The sequence below is a fragment of the Hyperoodon ampullatus genome, assembly GCF_949752795.1.
Source record: "Hyperoodon ampullatus genome assembly, chromosome: 12".
Lineage (NCBI taxonomy): Eukaryota > Metazoa > Chordata > Mammalia > Artiodactyla > Ziphiidae > Hyperoodon > Hyperoodon ampullatus.
The window spans coordinates 35,715,570-35,736,195 of NC_136925.1; positions in this window are offsets into that span (position 1 = coordinate 35,715,570).

A 20,626-nucleotide genomic window follows, 5' to 3' on the forward strand; every position below is an offset into this window, starting at 1 on the left:
TACAGTGGGTAGGGTATGGGAGGACCACCAAGGATAATGCAGAAACCCAGGACCAGCGGCAGGAGAGCTGTCCCCACACCTGGGCCTGAAGGGATCGGGGAGAATGAGACTGCCAAGAGGAGGAAGAACTGTACAGACCAGTGCTGCTCCACAGAAAGAGAATGAGATGCACACATGTCACCTAGTATTTTCCTAGTATCCCATCTTTTTTTTTTTTTTTTTTTGGCGGTACGTGGGCGTCTCACTGTTGTGGCCTCTCCCGTTGTGGAGCGCAGGCTCAGCGGCCATGGCTCACGGGCCTAGCCACTACGCGGCATGTGGGATCCTCCCGGACCGGGGCACGAACCCGTGTCCCCTGCATCGGCAGGCGGACTCTCAACCACTGCGCCACCAGGGAAGCACCCTAGTATCCCATCTTTTAAAATCAGACAAGTGAAATAAATTTCAATAATACATTTTATTTAATCCAATATGTCACTTCAACATTTAATCAATAGAAATATTATTAATGTGGTATTTTATATTCTTTGCTTTCACAAGTCTTCAAAATCCAGTGTGTATTTTATACCTGCCACATTTGGACTTGCCACATTTCAAGTGCTCAATAACCATAGGTGGTTAGTGGCTTTTGTACTGAACAGCAGAGGGATGGAGCATGGACTGCCTTGATCTCCTGCTGGGGTAGGGGTGGGAGGAGGAGGGACATGGGCCAAACCTAACCAGAAGCAGATGAGCCCATTGATATAGTCCAGGCAGGTCAGGAAGTCTGAATGGAATCACTTTTGTTATCTTTAACCATCTAGTTGACTGACAGATATTCCCAAGATCAGAAATGCAGAGGCATGGATGCAGAGAGGTTTGTTAATTGAATATATCAACTATTATATTAATGTTATCTTATCCTAATTGTACCTATCTGTGTGACAAGCATTCTTGGAAGTGCTAGGAATGAGTGGATAGGGGTAAGAATATGCCAACCAGGCAACATTCCATGAAACTAATTACTTGGGATGATTTGGGCAAGAATATGCTGATACCAGAATTCACTCAACATATTAAGTATCCTCCACGGATGAACCAGGCACCATGCCTAGTTAATGACACTCTTCAACATTAAACAAAAAGGAAAATACTTTAGCCTACTAAAATATGTTGTCTAAATAGAGATGTAAGGGAAGGAGAAAGCCCAAGAAGGTTTTTTCCTAAGCAAAGTTCTTATTTTAAGTCAGATCAGTGCTGTGATTATATGAAATATAATTATATATATATTAGCCTCTCTAATTTACAAACTAAGCTATCATGTTAGCATCAAAGGTAATACATAGGTATATGGAAAGGATGGACTTGGATTCAAAATATCTGAATCTCCTCTACTTGTAACAGACTATGTTTCTCTGAGTCTCAGTCTCCTCATCTATAAACTGAAAATACAGGAATACATAGTCCCATATATAGTATGCATCCAATACTTTATTTAACAATTTAATAAGCATCTACTATGTGCCAGATACTGTACTAGGTACTGGTGTACTCAAATGAGCAAGATATGATCCTTGTCCTGAGTTTAGCAGGAAATATAGACATATTAACCTAAGTGTGCTCATAAGCCTGGGTCACTTACAAAACATTCTTACTCATTTCATTAGTCTATCTATAGAGTCCCTTAAATTTTTTCTCTTTAATCTCAGTTCTATATTTTTCTTTTTAATCCTGAATTGCTTTATCTTGTCTTACTTCATTGTCTAAGATCTCCGGTACAAGCTAAATATATAGAAGTAACAATAACAGAATTCTTTGTCTTGTTCTCAGCCTAAACAGAAATCGTTCTAAAATCTCACCATTAAGTATACTTACTGCAGGTATTTATTATATACGCTTTGATTCCCAGTTTGCCAAAAATTTTTGTCATGAATGAATTTTGAATTTTTCCAAATGTTATTTCTGCAGCTATCATCAAGAACTGTGAGATTTTACCTTATTTTCAGGTTAACAAGTTAGCCTGCCACAATGTCACAGAGGTTGGTGGAAGATGTGAGACTCTTGGGTCAGAGTCAAAAGACTGTTTTACCCATGGCACAGCAAGCAGCATGAATATCAGCGTATTTGTGTCAGGTCCAAATCTCATGGGAAAAATACAAATGGGTCCAGCCAGATACCTGCACAGGCAGTAGGGTGCATTACAAGGGAGGAACCCTGAGCTTAGGGAACCCAAATCTTAAAATGCCTTCCCTCTGCTCTGGAGGGAGACATTATCTTCATCATACTGGAAAGTAAGCTTGCCTGCCTTTCACTCCAGAGAGAAACACTATCTCTATTCTCCAAGGCTGTTCGCTTTACAAACATGCTTAAAAGTCCCAAACAAAAGTCAATCAGTGTCTGTTTGCAAGATATGTAGAAACATGAGGATTGTGTTCTAGCAATTTTTCTAATATGGTGCATAATAACATCAATACATTTTCTAGAATAGAAAAACCTCATATTCCTTGGATAAATTCTACTTTATCATGGTGCAATTTTTATACACTTCTGGATTGTGATTTTCTAACTTCTTTGTGTGTTTTACATCTATGATTAAAAAAGAACTGTATCTATAATTTATATTTCTTTTATTGTCTTTGTCCAGTTTTGGTATCAAAGATATACTAGCCTTATAAAAAAAAGTCAGGTAAGTGTTTCTCTTCCTGTAGTTAATGAATAAGTATATATGAAAATTTTTCTGTTATTTGAAGATTAGAATTAAAATTAGCCCAGAAAACCATCTGTGCTTTGTGTCTTTAGGGGAAAGGAAACTGGATTATTAAATTACATTTCTTTAGTAGTTATCCATTTAATTCTCCTTATGTTGATTTTGGTAATTTTCTTCTCAAAAATTATTCATTTCCTTTAATTTTTCAAACATATATACATAAAGTTATTTATAGTATTCATTCATGATTTTTTAAATCTTCACTCTATTTGTACTTATATAGTCTCTTTATTATACCCATATACCATCTATATATTTCTTCTATATTCTCTCTCAAAAAATCCCAAATGAAAAAAAAAAAAAAAAAAAAAAAAAAAAAATCCCAAATGTTTCTTTGTGTCTTCTTTTTTCTTCTTCAGTCTTTCTAGGAGTTTCTTATAGAATTAATTATTTCAAATTACTAGTTTTGAATTACGTTGATCTTCTCTGTGTTTGGGGTTTTTTTACCTCACTAATTTTTCTCTCATGTTTATTATTTCTTTGTATAGTTTTTATGTTCATCTATTCTATTTTTATTCTTCTAGTTTCTGGGATGGAAAATGAATCATTCATTTTCAGAACTTCTTTTTAATAAAGTTATCTCTGAAGACTGCTTTAGCTGCATCCACATTTTTTATATATAGCAGTTTTATCCTTGTGCAACTTTTGCATTGTATTGTTCTTTTTTTACCCAAAAGTTATTTAAGTTTGTTACTAGAGATGATATATAGATACATAGATGTAGAGGTATATATGGTACATAAAGAGAGTTAGAGGTAGAGATACATAGATATTATTAATTTTTGTTTTTTGTTTTGTTTTGTTGGTGTTTTTTTTTTTTTTTTGCGGTACGCGGGCCTCTCTCTGTTGTGGCCTCTCCCGTTGAGGAGCGCAGGCTCTGGACACGCAGGCCCAGCGGCCATGGCTCACGGGCCCAGCCACTCCGCGGCACGTGGGACCTTCCCGGACCAGGACACGAACCCGTGTCCCCTGCATCGGCAGGCGGACTCTCAACCACTGCGCCACCAGGGAAGCCCTGTTTTTGTATTTTTATATGCTTATTCTATCAGTTTCACTATCACTGAGGATTTATAAGTTATTCCCTTTAGTTCTTGCTTATATAATTTGAGAGTTTTGTTGTATATAAACATATATATTGATTTCTGTGATGGTAGATTATTTCTTTTTAAGATTATTTGGTACTGTTTCTCTTTACATATATATATATATGTATATGTATATATTTTTTCTTACTTTAAACTGTATTTCATTTGAGGACCTTAGCTTTCTTTAATTTACATTTGCACACTAGATCTTCTGGCATCCCTGCAATTTCAACCTTTCAAGCTCATTCTGGTTTTGCTATTTCTCTTGGATGCAGGGTTAAAGCTGATTGCATTTTATAACCAACCTGATAATTGAACTTCTAACAGATGAGTTTAATCAATATACATTTTTTGTGATTATGGCATTAGTAGTGTATTTGGACTTACTTCCACAATCTGATATTTTTCTTTACTTTTTTTAATCATATTGTTTCATTGTCCTTTCTTCACCGACTTTCTTCCTGTTAGATTACTTTTATACCTGTATTTTTTCCTTCTGCTCATTTAAAAGCTATAGATTGCATTGCTATTATTTTGGTGATTCACTTTATCATATTAAGATTCAAACTAAGCTAAAATTTTCTAAAAAGATCTTGAATTATATAGTACTTCTGTCCTATTCATAGTTAAAACAATGAGTACAGCACACTGGGAACCCTTGAACAACTCCACATCTTTTTATTTTTACATAGAGCCTCGTTTTTAACTTTTTTAAATGAAGAAAGAATTTTTGTAATCAATAGTTATTTGAATTTGCCAACATATTTCATTTATTTCTGTGTTCATTCTCATTTCCCATGCTCCACATCTTTCCTCTATGTTCACTTTTTTCTTGCCAGAGAAAAAATCTTTTAGTGAATGTGAATGAGAAATTCTCTTACTCTCTGTGCCTCAAATTCTCTTTATTTTCCATCACTTCTGCATGATTTTTGTGTATACAGTCGTAAGTTTACTTAGATCTTCTCTCAGTACTTCTAAGGCACCACCCCATTCTCCCTGGCATCAATGGTTGCAGAGTAAAAGGCTGCTCTTTGTCTCGTTGTTAATTTGCAGTTAATTTATTTACTCTGATAACATTTAAGATTTTCCTTTATTCTTAATGACCTAGTTCCATTATATGTCTAAAAGTGAATTTATTTTGATTTATACAGTTTTATACTCAGAGTATGTGAGAGATCATCTTAAATCCTAGAAATTTTATTAACAATTATATTTCACATATTGATTATCTAATATTTCTTCCATTCGCTCTCTTTTTTCCTTGTAACTCAGATAAATATTGGAGCTTCTCAACTAATCTTTCATGTTTCTTAACTGCTCTTTCATATTTGTTCTTGGTGCCAAATGATGGATGAGCACTTCAATTCTACCTTTAAGTTTACTATTCTCTTCTTGACTGTGTCACTTCTGGAGTCTGTCCAATATACTGCATTTTTATTTCATTGACTACATTTTTATTTCCAAGACATTGGACTGGATCAGCCAGGACATTATTTTATTGCTGTCTGGTTTTATCTCACACTGTTCTGTTCTTTTAACAATGATTTCAAAGTCTTTCGCAGGCTTCTCTAAAATTAATCAGAGCATGAGTTTATATTCTGATCATCTGTTCATTTGTTTTCTGCTCATTTTATTTGGTCTGTCTTCCTTAGCATCAGATTTTTTTAATGATTTTGGATATTTTGGTTCATAGGCTAATTTCTAGTAGAAGATCATTTTTATTTTATTTCCCTTTCTTCCTTCCATGCCTTATTCCTGCATGCCTAGTGGATGGAACTGCAATAGCCTCCACCCAGTCAATACAGAGCTAGTTCTTCTGATGACAGTGACTGCCATGTGTGATACTAAAACATAGTTCACTTCCTTCAGAACACCTTTCGTGAGGTCCAGCTCTAGATTAAGGGCCACTTTAATGCTCTTCCTCTTGGATACTATAATACAATTGCTATTTACTCTTTTTTTTAATTGGGGTATAGCTGCTTTACAATGTTGCATTAGTTTCTTCTGTACAAGAAAATCAATCAGCCATATGTATACGTATATCCCCTACCTCTTGGACCTCCCTCCCACCACCCCTCCATCCCGCCCATCTAGGTCACCACAGAGCACCAAGCTGAGTTCCCTGTGCTATACAGCAGGTTCCCACGAGCTATCTATTTTACACATGGTAGTGTATATATGTCAATCCCAATCTCCCAATTCATCCCACCCCCCTATTCTCCCCCATTATGTCCACACATCCGTTCTCTACGTCTGCATCTCTATTCCTGCCCTGAAAATAAGTTCATCTGTACCATTTTTCTAGATTCTACATATATACATTAATATACAATATTTGTTCTTGATTTCTCCCCCAGAAACACTGTATACTCTGTAAAGGCAAGGACCCTGGCCATCTGCTTCACTGTTATATAACTCATCACCAAGAGCAATGCCTGAAACAAAGTAGCACTTATTAAATAGCTGCTGAATCCAATGTTTGAATCACTGAGAACCGTGTCTGATGGTGTTACCGTTGTACCATTTTCTCAGGACCCATGTGGTTAATTTTGGAGCTCTATGCATCAGAACTTTCCTAGATGGCAGATGCTTGCCTCTGAATAGTGATTTAGTAAGCATTTGGCTTCTGGTTCAATCACTTCTTCTTTCTTTCTGAGTTATTTTCATGTTGGGTAGACCTGACGGGCTAGCAGCTATGACATCTGGCAGGAGAAGATGATAATATCTCCTACTCTGCGTTTTGTTCCTTTGGTGTAATTACTACGAAGATTATAGATTAAACCTGTTCCTAGTTATTACAATTCCCTCTTTGAAACCCAAAAATGAGGGGTTTCATTCTATACAAAGATCTTTTCATTTCCTTTTGAACAGAAACTAACTAAAATTAGCTTCAAGTCATTACTGGGCTGTCAAAATGAAAGTGCCTTCAGCATACCCACTTCCTGTCAATACTACCTCACAAAACTAGAATCATTTAAGCCTTCTCACAAGTGGCAATTAGGAAGAACATCATTGTGTTGTACCTCTCTGGCTTACTGAAGATCATATTGAGATAGTTTGTAAAAACTTGGGACACTGTCTCTTGATGTTTACAATATATTCTACTTTTATTTACATATACTGTTTTGTTTTTAATACCTCTGGTAATTACTACAATGATTAATAAACATACAGATGTTTCCTTTTAACCCATAGAAAAGTTGTTTTTGTTTTATTGTTTTGTTTTTGTTTTCTTTCAGGTTTAGTAGTAATTTTTATCCCAATATTTATGCTAAAATTATGCTTTAAAGAAAGCTTAATTTTTATCAAACATGCATCTTTAATGAAGACAACAGTCATCATTTAAAAATTTTAAAATCCGGGCCTCCCTGGTGGCGCAGTGGTTGGGAGTCCGCCTGCCGATGCAGGGGATACGGGTTCGTGCCCCGGTCTGGGAGGATCCCATATGCCGCGGAGCGGCTGGGCCCGTGAGCCATGGCTGCTGGGCCTGCGCGTCCGGAGCCTGTGCTCCGCAACGGGAGAGGCCACAACAGTGAGAGGCCCGCATACCACAAAAAAAAAAAAAAAAAAAAAAAAAAAAAAAAATTTTAAAATCCTTTAGAATACTCACTAAAACACTGTCTATCCTAAAACCTATATGCCTCTAAGGCCCTAAAATCTATATGCCTCTAAGATAACACTGAAAAAAATTCAACCTGTTTCTGCTTTTTTTATACAATGAGGAAAATATAATTTTTTGTTTCTGAGGTATTTGATTATTTTCCTAAATTTATCATATTTCTGTTCTGTTAATTATGTATAGAAAGTTCACAGCAATGATTTCTTCCAAATATTACAGCCATCTTTACAGTCCTTCATTGTATGTAGAGACCAGTTTAGTATATAATTTATATTCTCAAACCTTAATATATATATATTCCATGGTTCCAATTTCTGAGGGTTTTTTTTTTACTAGCTGTACATATTTTCATAATAAAACCAGTCATAGTCCTTAATGATTAGATACAGATTAGAGTGATGAAAGAAAAACTGTAATCAGAGAAAAAAAAGTAAAAACACTTATTAATTTCTCTCAGAAGGTGCCTCTTTATGCGGTTGCACTCGGGGAATCAGAAAAGATCACATTTTCAGCAAAATCATATTAAAAAAATTATAATGACAACATGAATGTTTACTGCAATCATGAGACATTCAAAATTCTCAGAAGTTGTAAATATAGATCTGAAGACTATCAGAAATAAGGTATATTTAACTAAAGTATATTATTGATTAAAGTCTATCTAATGTTTAAATGTTGAAGAATATAAAAAGGAAGAGTCAGGTATGAAAAAAACATGAATTTGTATCTCATAACATTATCCAACCACCAAGGTAACGACAGATTGACTACAAACCATGGGGAGAATTGGAATGTCAATACTTAGACTCCTAAGTGTGATTCTATGATAATAAACACATCATTATAACTGAAAGTAATTTGCTTCTATGCAAAGTATTGAATGCCTACTACGCACATAGAGAAAAAGACACTATTCTTTGCCTCAGGGAATTCACAGAGTAATGGGAAATAAAGACAAATTCCAATGGTAAATACATTTTTATGAATAAATCCTTAATTCTGCACATTAATAAAAGACATGTGTGCTTCTGTAATTTATAATTACAAACAAGTGATCTTTTATATTAATAATAAAAACCTCTGTTCCAATTAGGCACTAATGTAGAACAGTCACTCACTTCCCATCTGCCATCCCATTTACTAATGTGTACCAGAAGAAGACAATTAGCTGTTGAGTGCCACAAACTAGATATTCTCTTTTGCAAAATAAGCGTTATGAAATGCTTATAAAAGAACATTTGGTGAGAAGAAATGAGGCTATGAGCCTTTGCTCATTCCACATTAATATAAAAATTTCCTGGTTTCATAACTAATGAATTATAGAAAATCTTCTGTGGTATCTCCCCATCCCAAGCACGTATCCTAAATTATGTTGGAATTTTAAATAATGAATCATCACCCACTCCAAGAAAGTTCATGTAGGATAGTAACATTAATGACTACCACCATCCTCTTATTCAGGCAACATTAGCTGACACCTTCATAAGTAGAATGAATGTGTACCATAGTCTTCCTCAAAGGAAGTCTATACCAGATAATAGGAAAGGAAAATGGAATAGCCAGCATCATCATTTGCCCAGATGCCCACTTCCACACAAGCAAAAGGCTGAACAAAACTTGCAGCATGACTGTTTCTGCAATTTTAATAATTCATAGCAACTAGCCTGCCCTCTTTAAAGCCAAATTCCCTCATGGGCTCTCTAGTTCATTGGAAATGGCTTGATTTACTTTGTGTTGTATATAGAATATGCCTGGCACAAGCAACCTTCATCTTGCATCTAAAGGTTAAAAGAGCCCCCCCTCCAGAAGGGGGTGGGGAGGGATAAATTGGAAGATTGGGATTGACATATACACACTACTATATATAAAACAGATAATTAATAAGGACCTACTGTATAGCACAGGGAAATCTACTCAATACTCTGTAATGGCCAATATGGGAAAAGAATCTAAAAGAAGTATATATATATATATATATATATATATATATATATATATATAGCTGATTCACTTTGCTGTACACCTGAAACTAACACAACATTGTAACTCAGCTATACTCCAATAAAAGTTTTTTTAAAAAAGAGACCCCCCCCCAATATAATCCAACCACCATATGCACAAATATTCATCAACAAGATAGCCACCTAATGTCAAGGTTAGCAACTACATCCTAAGATACATTTGCCAGGTCACTTCAGAAGCTGCCTGCCAGTCTTAAAAACCTCAGTCTCTAGGTGATACCCTTTACCCTCTAGGTCTCTCGTGGAATTATCCACACCTATTTGTTATCATTCTGTAACCTACAGACTAAATGATCACCTAACCACCATCACGACACTGAATATACAACTGTGAAAGAATACTAATGAGCTAGCTGCAGGAACTTCTATGAAAAAGGGGACAAGAAAAGGCAGGAAAGGGAGAGAACAGTCAGGAGTGGGGAGGTGGTAATTTTTTAATTTCTAAATACCCATGTAGTGAAAAAGGAAAAGAAACTGAAGGGTAAGGGAAGCTACCTCTTTCATCTCTGCAACTGAACATGAGGCTGGGGCTGAACTTAGACTTTCTTCTTCTGTAACCTGTTCTATGTTCCTCCCACCTTCTGCCAGCATCTCACAGGACCTGGGTCTGTGGGATAAGCCAACTTTCCTTCCCACTGGAACTGAGCCCTCAGCAGCTCATTTAAGACTGCAGTACTTTTTCGTTTTTTGTTTTTTTTTGCAAAAAGCAGGAAGCACTGTTTCTTGGGCAAGATTAAATAAATTGGCCAACAACATAGTCCTTGTCTCTATGTAGTTCCCTAATGGTATAAGAAGCCCCCAAATATCCAGATAGCCATCTCAGGTTCAACTTTAGTGGGATCGTTATAAAGTTCAGACAGGGCTGACAGTGTGCGCACCATGAGCTGGCTGGTCCTGGATGCCCAAGAGAAGAAGCTTCCCGTCCTCTGCTCTCGATTCGTACCACTAATTGGATAGGGAATCACTCGTCCATTTGTAAACAAGTCCTGCCAATGTTACCTCTTCACTCTCTTTCAAAACCACGCCCTCCTGGCCCCTCCACTGCCACACCTGTGGTTCATCTCGTCATCATTCCCCTCAGGGTTACTCATGATAGCTCCAACCACGCCCTTATCACACAGCCCTGTGAGGGACCTTTTACCTGTCTATCTATGACACAATATCTTATAAGCTCCCTGAGGGCAGGCATTGTATCTTATATGACTTTTTCTACCAGCACGTTATAAACCGCTGGACACATATTAATCAAAAAAATTTTTGTAAAATGAATGCGTCTCTCAGCTTTTCTCCTCCCTCTTACCAGTCCAGTCTCGCCCTTCTAATCTAGCCTCTACAATGCTACTAAAATATAAACCTGATCACTCATGCACCTGGAGAAAACCCCTTTATGATACCTAAAAGCTTTCAGAACAACGTTCAGGTGTTCATAACCTACCACCAGTCCTGTCTCTGTCTTCTGCCTGCCCTGGGGGAAATCTCATTAGGCTCCGTCCCCACCAAAGCACTTCTCCACAAACCACGCTCTCACGGGCATACCTCCAAGCCTTCATTCATTCAAGCAGTCCCCTCTGCCTTAGATGCCCTTGCTACCTTGATTCCCCAAACTAATGTCTTTATCCTTCAGCATTCAGGTCAAGTGTCAGTCTCTCCAGGAAGCATGCCCTAACTCTTCAGGCTGGATTAGATGCTTCTCTGGGCTTTCAAAACATTCCAGGCATACCTTTAGCCAAACATTTATCACACTGAATGGTAATCTTCTTTTGACTTATGCATGGCCCCACTTAGACTGAAAACTCACTTAGGCACAGTATTTGGGAATATCAGTTGTTCCATAAATTGACAATGAATATAAGAATGAATATAAGCATGATTTGTCATTTCCAAACCCACTATTACATTTGAGTCTCACTTTAGTCTCATGAAATTAAATGAACAGATACCAGAATCCTTATTATGATGATAAGAAAACAAAAAGGGCATCTTCCACAAGATTATACCATTAGTAAATCAAGGATCTAAGTTTCAAATCCAGGTCCCTCTGGCTTCAAATGCAGTCCCCATAATGTCAGTATTCAAGGATGCTTTAGCACCTCACTGGCACAGAAATCCAGCAACTTCATGGACCAAACTGCCTGCAACTCACTCCACACTCTATGAAGTATTTGGCTGTTAACCTCAACATACCTGAATTATTCTGCTTTTTCTTCACTCATCCCTAGTCAGCACTATGTTGACCCCGTCTGTATAGGTGGTTAACTAATATGGTTACAGCACAGTGCTAAGGAGAGCAGAATTAAAAGGTTAGGACGTGTCTATGAAGCTAGGTTGAATTAATTTGTCCAACACTACACACACCTTCTTAACTCGCACCAACTTCCTGGCAAACAATGTATCCTTGGCCAACAGAGAATGGTTGAGATAATGTGAATTGATCCTGGCAGATCCAGAAATGTGTTCATTGAACTGTGCATTCTAAAGCAAATAAGAAAATGAAGCAATTCTAGAAGCCAATTACTCTGCATTTCCAGGAGTGTCTTACCAAGCAAGAGAGAGAGAGAGAGAGAAAGAGAGAGAGAGAATTTCCTCCAGATTTTGAAAATATTTACTCACTGGACTTCTGACATCTGTGCATTACTGCTACAAAGAAAGTTAAATCACCACACTTTTAAGTCCTCAATATTACCTATCCACACCATTTGTTTCTCTCTCTCTACTTAAGGTTTTTGTAAAGTGGAAGGAGTCTACACACTGCATTTACTGACTGATTCAAAGAAAATTCCAGAACATTTTCAAAAGAAAAACTATAGTAACAATAGCTCCTATTCATAGAGTATGTACTCGGTATCCAGCACTGTGACAGGGGCTAACTATGTGTTGACATTTACAAACTCAAACTACATAAAGAAGCATTATTTATCTACTTTTACAGATGGGATAACTGATGTGCTGAGAGGATATAGAGCTTTCCCAATATCTCAAGTCTGCTAAATAAAAGGTCTTAGACTTTGAATAGGTGTTATCTAATTCCAAAGACCATGCTTTATGCCACTGCACCACTATGGCACGTAGTAAATCCTCAATATTTTTGTGTAAATGAACCAGCTGTGCTGAACCTGTTGTTACCTTAAGATGTTGAAGCTATTCATAAAAATGAAGCTTACTGACACTGCACCAGATATGACTGTCCAAAATACTTTGTTAAGGAACATACTTCAGGTTTTTATCACATTACTTTCACCTCAGTGGCCAGTACAATCCTGAATGTTTAATTATGCTACTAGTTTTATACCTAATCCATCTTTTTCATTAAAATCCAGTGAAGCAGACAACTGAGATAATTACTGCCCAATCCTCTTAATTAAAAATTTTAGCTTCTAATTAAGAGTCATTGTTTATCTCATCAGGAAACAGGATTCATGACAGAGTTGCCCTTTCATTAATTTTCTAGGCTTTTTTGAGGCTGGACATAGCACATGATACTCCTACCCATGTGAGCATTTGTGTTTACACATGCACATATGCTTGAGTATATTAAGGAATGTTTTAATTGTATCAAAGGAAAAAATTAATAAAAGCATGAAACCCAATGGAAACTCTCTCAGTGAAACCCTTGACCCAGTACTTATGTCTCAGCTAATTACAAAATGTTCAAAAGTGAATTATTTATACCTCAGTTGCTAATCGGATACATAATTATATTTACAAATGAACAAAAGCTGCCTTAAAACTTTTTCTCACAAGTTATTCATTTAAACAAAGATTGCTGCATATCTACTCAAGTTTAGGCAGCATAAAGAAATAATTATTATTTCCCTAGATGCCCATTTCTGGAAAATTTCTTTTCACCATGAGAATCAGGCACATAGGACTTCAGAAGTAAGTCACAGTCTCCTTGGAATAAAGGAAACCCCATCCATTCAGATGTTAAATACAACCATGATACATGGTCCCTTGGGGATCCCAGCTTCATTACTCACTGCGACTGCACTGCAGCCTCCAAGTGCACGTGTTGTCCCGTAATTCATAACCAAACACTGGCAAGTGCTTTAAGTCACTATCCTTTGCCTCAACAGTAAGAAACCATTCTTTAAATCTCACGCTGATAATTCATGAATCCATTGCTCTATTAAACTTGGATAAACTTAATTATTGGAATTGGCTTAAGGATAATTTCAACGTTATGCATAGAACCACACTAAAAAGTTCCTATGTGGAGGGCTTCCCTGGTGGCGCAGTGGTTGAGAGTCCGCCTGCCAATGCAGGGGACCCGGGTTCGTGCCCCGGTCTGGGAAGATCCCACATGCCACGGAGCGGCTGGGCCCGTGAGCCATGGCCGCTGAGCCTGCGCATCCGGAGCCTGTGCCCCGCAACGGGAGAGACCACAGCAGTGAGAGGCCCGCGTACCACAAAAAAAAAAAAAAAAAAAAAGTTCCTATGTGGAAATATTTGGGTTCTATCAGCTATGACAATGACTAGCATAGCCCTTCGCAAAAATCAAAGTTGACAACAGACAGTTTAAATAGTTTAAGCTGAGGTGGAAAAAATCCCATTCAAATTTTCCATGCTAGAAATTATCTGACCTAAAAGGTACGGGGAGGGGGAAAGGGAGGTAGAGGCAACAAATAAAGTCCAATTCATCATCTGCAACAGAGGTTTTAAAACTGTCCTCTGAAGAGGAAAGATGCAGGAATTTGGGGAAATGACAACCTGCCCCCAACAACAACCAAATACCTTCCTTTTTTTCCCTACAATTCCCATTGCCCTCTAACCCCAAGAAGAGTGGACACTATAGCTTTCTAACAAACTAAGCAAAAACTTGCTTAGCATTTACTCTTGGACGATGGGCTAGGATGACTGTTAAGTGTTCAGCATCTTCCTTAAGGACTTCAAAAATCACTTTAAATTGGAAAGGGGGCCAAGATCGAGGGATAAAAATTAAACCTTCCCTTGAAAAAGTCTTGAAAGTAATCACTGCTCTCAGTATGAAAACAAGATGGAGATAGAAAAGGCTTACAATCTAGGGTGGAGTTTTTTTCCTCCAAAGTTAGTAAACACACCTTATTATACATATCAGGCTTCCTTTCTATGAAGCATCATTCCTAAGACATAAAACAAACAACACAAAAGCATAGGTTTAAATATGCATACGAGTCAGACTTCCAAATGAAAATTCAGATCTTTACACAAATTCAGAGGTGCATTTTATTCTGGAAACGATTTGTAGATAGTTCCAGATGTTTTCCCTTCCAGAAAATAGTAAACTCTGCTTAGCATCCATTCTGGTGGTGTAAGCAATGGCTATTTTAAATCCTGTCTGCAGCACCGTGGCCCACTGTTATTACAGCCATTGCTTCACCTGAACCTGCACTGTATATTGATGCTGAAAGAATCCGCTCAGATAAATTACTGACTGGCAGCAGATGAGCTGATAAGAAGAGCACCATTATTTTGCAAAATGGTCAGTGCAGGGTGCTGTAAAATAAAAATATAACCAAGGGATGCTTCACAGACGTAGCGCATTTTATGGCAAAGGAGCTGATGAATAATGTGTCTCTGGAGGCCGTGCACTCTTCTTTCCTGTGCTGACGGCGACACACAGGACAATGCTATGCTGCTGGAAGTATCCGGCCACCGGGGTTAATTGGCTTGTAAATTCTTTTGGCAGCAGAATACTGATGGCTGGATAGACAGATTATTAAAATAAAGGAGGAGGGAGCTTCCCTGGTGGCACAGTGGTTGAGAGTCCGCCTGCCGATGCAGGGGACACGGGTTCGTGCCCCGGTCCAGGAAGATCCCACATGCTGCGGAGCGGCTGGGCCCGTGAGCCATGGCCGCTGAGCCTGAGCGTCCGGAGCCTGTGCTCTGCAACGGGAGAGGCCACAACAGTGAGAGGCCCGCGTACCGCAAAAAAAATAAAAAATAAAAATAAAGGAGGACAAGGGGCATAAGTGAGAAAGATTCTTGGATAGGTGTTGAGGCTTCTCCTGCCTAACTCAGCTGTTAGGAAAGGTGAGGATAACTAATAGCACAGCCATCATTTCTTGAGTACTTACTAGGTTCCAAGCACTGGGTGTGCATACCCTGATGGTTTATTTTACGTATCAACTTGACTGGATCACAGAGTGCCCAGATATTTGGCTAAACATTATTTCTGGGTATGTCCGTGAGTATGTTTCAACCTAAAAGTAGCATTTGAACCAGTGGACTCTGTAAAGCAGATGGGCCTCCTCAGTGTGAGCGGGCATCATCCAATCCATTGAGGGCCAGAACAGAAAACAAAGGTAGAAGAAGGAAGAGGTCAGCCCTTTCTGCCTGACTGACTGAGCTGGAACATCATCTCCTACCCTGGATACTCCTGGTTCTCAGGCCTTCAGACTTAGACTAAATTATACCACTGGTTTCTGGGGTCTCCAGTTTGCAGATGACAGATTGTGGGACTTCTTGGCTGCCATAATTGTATGAGCCAATTCCTTATGATAAATCCCTTCCTAGATATTTCCTACTTGTCCTATTTCTTCTATAAAACCCTGATTAATACATATATATTCATTTACTTAATCTATGAGGAATATTCCTATGAGGAAGATATTATTATTCTCATTTTATAAAAAAGGAAACAGCCTTAGAGCAGAGAAGTAACTGGCCCAAGTTATTACATGGCCAAGATAAAGAATTAGAACTAGTACTGCCTGATTCCAAAACCTATACTCTTAACCACTTGGCTCTTCTGAGTCTGATATTCAGAGTATCTTGGAATGAAAATTTACAATTTTCTTAGAAGGCAAGGAGTTGCAGTTGCCAATACAGAGGCTTAAAATATATATATTAAAAAGAAAAACAGGAGGCACTTAATTCCATTTTTAAAAATATCACCCAGTAGCAAAAGAGCAAAAAAAAAAAAAATCCATCCATAGAATAAATCTTTCTAGTTTTAGCTGAAATGCAAAGCAAAATAATTTTTGTGAATTTCACATTATACTTTTAGTATCATTAATGTTAGCAAGCATGAGTTGACCAAGTCAGTCCCCCACAAACATATAGATAATGTTAAAATACAACAAAGCACATCTAATGGAAACATAAAATAAGTTATTGAAATTTCTCTCTGTTTGTAAATATATTTATCCACCTGCACCCCAATTGTGAAATGATTTATTTAAAAGGGATTGGAGACCTTCAGCCAATATGGTATAACTCTCATGTTCAGAAAATCGTAAAATTACCCTAGAGAAGTGGGCAATTTGTAACAATTATATGACTTATTTTTATTTACCAAATAGAAGATGGATGGATGGATGGATGGATAGACAGATAGAACAACTAAAGGGAATTTTCATTTAAAAGAAAACATTTCAGATCCTTAAAATTTACCTATTCCTAATTCCCCAACATACCACTTAGCCCCCACAAGGCAAAGCAGACTATATTTAGCTTAATAATTTCCTATTGCTGCTGTAACAAACTACCACCACAACACAAATTTATTATCTTACAATTCTGGAGATCAGAAGTCCAAAAATGGGTTTTTATGGCTAAATTCAAGTTGTTGGCAGAACTGCATTCCTTCTGGAGGCTCTTGATGAAAATCTGTTTCCTTGGTTTTTCCAGCTAAGAGAGGCTGCCTGTGTTCCTTGTCTTGTGGCCCCTTCCTCCATCTTCAAAGAGCACCACTTTAACCTATGCTTCCATCATCACATCTCCTTCTCTGACTCTGACCCTCTTGCCTTCTTTTTATTAAAACTCATACGATTATACTGGGCGCACCTGAATAATCTGGGGTGATCTTCCTATCTCAAAATCCTTTACTTGATGACATCCACAAATCTCCTGTTGCCATATTCACAGATTCTAGGGATTGGGATGTGGACATCTTTGGAGAGTCATTCTCCTGTTTACCACAAACTCTCTGTAAGACAACCACTGCTACTGGCTGGGGGAAGGAGGAGAGCCAGGATCTTCCTTCTCTGAGGAGGCTAACTTATTACTAATCACAAAGGTGGCCAAAGGGAGCTAGACCTCAGGGATCAGCCTCAGCACTTCTCTTATATATTCACTGCATCTGGTGATCTCATCCAGTTTCACAGTCCTAAATACCACGTACAAGCCAAGGATTCCAAAACTCTCTCTCCTGACTAAACTCTGTATCCAACGGCCTCCTCAAGACACCCACATGGATGTCTAGGAGGCAGCTCTGACTCAACATGTCTAACGTTGAGCTCCTGACTCCCCCTAACCCAAACCTGTTTCCCTCACAGTCTTTCCCACCCTACCCCCCTTATTAGCAAATCTCTCCTTCCAGTTGTTCAGACCAAAAACCTTGGAGCTACCCTTGACTCCTTTCTTACTTTCACAGGCTCCTTCCAATCCATCAGTAAATCCTGTCGGCATTCCATTAAAAATGTATCCGGAATCCTTTTTCTCCTCGTCTTCTCCCCCGCTCTCACTCTGATCTAAGCCACCAGCATTCCTCTCCTGGGTTTTTCCAATAGCCTACTAACTGGTCATCTTCCTTTCACCCGTCCTCCCTATGGCATATGCTACACACAGCAGCCAGCATGGTCTTGATAAAACCTAAGTGTAGTGGATGCTGGGGGGGTGGGCGGGGCACAGCCCAGATCCCGCCTTCAGGATGGAGTCACCTGCTACACCAGCAGCCGGGAATGGTGGACGCCAACGGCTTACATTTGGAATCCCTCTTGGGACTGCCCTCATCCAACAGGCGCTGCCTCGCTGAAGTTTATGCCCTTCCTTAACCTCTAACCAAGGACTAATTAATGGGGGGATACAAAAGCCCCACCCCTTTTCCTCAACTGGGGATGACTCCGAGGGGCTATGCCAGCTCCAAGACTCCCTGTGAATCATTCGAAGTTGCCATCTCGACTGTACTGCATTGCAGCTTCTTCCTCTGCCCGGTCCTGCCCAAAGCTCCCTCAGAGGTGTTGTTGCTGAGAACATTTCCAGAATAAATCTACCACACACAACCATACATCTCAGAGCCTGTTTCCAGGAGAATTCAACTTAAGACACTCCATCAGATTACATTGCTCCTCTGGTCAAAACCCTCCAATCATTCTCCATTTCATATGAAAACCGAAGTCCTCACGATGACCTCCAGGTACTAATGGAAATGGGCCCTGTTGCCTCATCCTCCTCTACTCCTCCTGTCCCCACTACACTGGCCAAGAACATGCTAAAGACGCTCCTTACACTCCTCTTTCTGGAAGGCTTTCCCCCAACATATTCACATGGTGTACTCACTCACCTCCTTCCAAGTCTTGGCTCAAATGCCATTTTCCCAGAAAAGGCTTTCCTGACCATCCTATGGCACTAGAATTGCCCTGCAATCCCATACTCCATACCGTACTTTGTTCCTCTCCATAGTGCTTACCCTAACACCCACTATAAAACACTATTTACTATGTGTATTATCTTTCTTATTCACTATAAGCATTTTGTCTGTGTCTCTTTCATTTACTGCTGTAGCCTCCATGCTTCAAACAGTGCCTGGTACAAAATAGGTTCTCAAAATACTCGTTGAATGAACGAATGAGTGCTGACTGTATGCCAGACACCTCCGGGGGCATATTTACATATATTATCTCATTTAACATTTACAACAACTCTGAGAGAGAAGTATTATGATATCCATTTTTCAACTGAGAAAACAGAGGCTCATATAATTATACCAGACTATCACATATGTAAGAAATAATAGAACCCAGATGTGAGTCGCTGTTGGTCCAAACTCAAAGCCATATTCTTTCAATTAGACTAGATTCAGGTACAGGCATTGAGCACATAAAGTGAATGACCTGCTCAGAGAGTCTGCCTTACTGTAGCTACGTTACTTTCTCCCCAAACAAATCTAATCTCAACAGAAAAGAAAATTCTAACAAAGAGGTGGAGAGACTGAGTGAGACAGAAATCATGATCATCCATTTTATAAAATGCCATGTGTTTACTGTTACTGTATATACTCTACAAAATGTCTAAATTCCTAGCTTTATAGTAATGCCTGATGTATATGCCCAGAAGGGGCTAATTAATATGCAGGTAAATAGTTGTAAACACAAATCTTATCAAAAGCGAATTTCATTGTTAGTTGTACTTGGACTAGTAGGGGCGGGCAAGGAGTACACGTGTAGATAGAAAACAAAAGTCTGGGCTTTATATCTGAGTTAATAGAAAAAAATAACTCAGTCACTGTCTTCCACTTAGCAAAAGAAAGTATTATGAAGGAAGTGGGATTTCAAGAGCTTTCTGAACTCCAGAGAGGAGGAAGTTTGGCAAGTTGACACCATGGTCTTATTCAGAGCTCAACACCCATTAACTTCAGAGAAAGCTTCTAGCCTGGATCAGCCAGGCAGGGTGCAATGCAAATGGGAAATGAGTCTGACCCCACCACAGAAACCTTTACTTCCACACACATGTGGGTCTGATGGAATCCACTGACATAAAAGGAAGGTGAGAAAGCTCTAACTGGCTTTTACCATCTAAGGATGTTCATACACAAAGCGTGCATTGTACCCACTAATGAAAGACATGTGCTAGAGTGGTTACACATTGCAAGTGAATGAAAGCTAATGACATGAAACTGCCATGGTGCCTCTAGACTGACCCCTGTAAAAGCTCAGGCTGACTTGTAACAGGCAGAGCTAAACCAGTTTATCACTGAATTATGCATCATTTAATAAAGACTGGTGTGACTCAACCTGCCACGAATGCTAAGAGCTTGAGGAAATGTCCTCCAAACTCCCCTGTCCTTTTCCCAAGCTCATCTTTAACCCTTCAGTATCAGATGGACCAAGTGAAGTAAAAGTCTAAACTTTATAAACTATACTAAATAAGCTTGAGGTAATCTGACTCTGGTTCCTAGGGTCCTTTACTTGAAAATTACTGCTCTGGCAAAGTTAACTCCTGTTTCTGTAACTCAGTGAAGTGTGAATTAAGTGGGAGAGGAGCTGTTCTCTTTTTTGAATCACCAATGGCATCTCAAAACTGTACTTCAAAGTATGTTTCCATATGCCAAATACAAGGCTGATTTTACTAGTGTCATTTACAGAGCCATTATCAAAATATTTTTTAATTTAAATAAAAATGAATCCTATAGGCTTTTAGGCTCTGCCTGTAGTTTTACATTCTTGAGAAAAAAAAT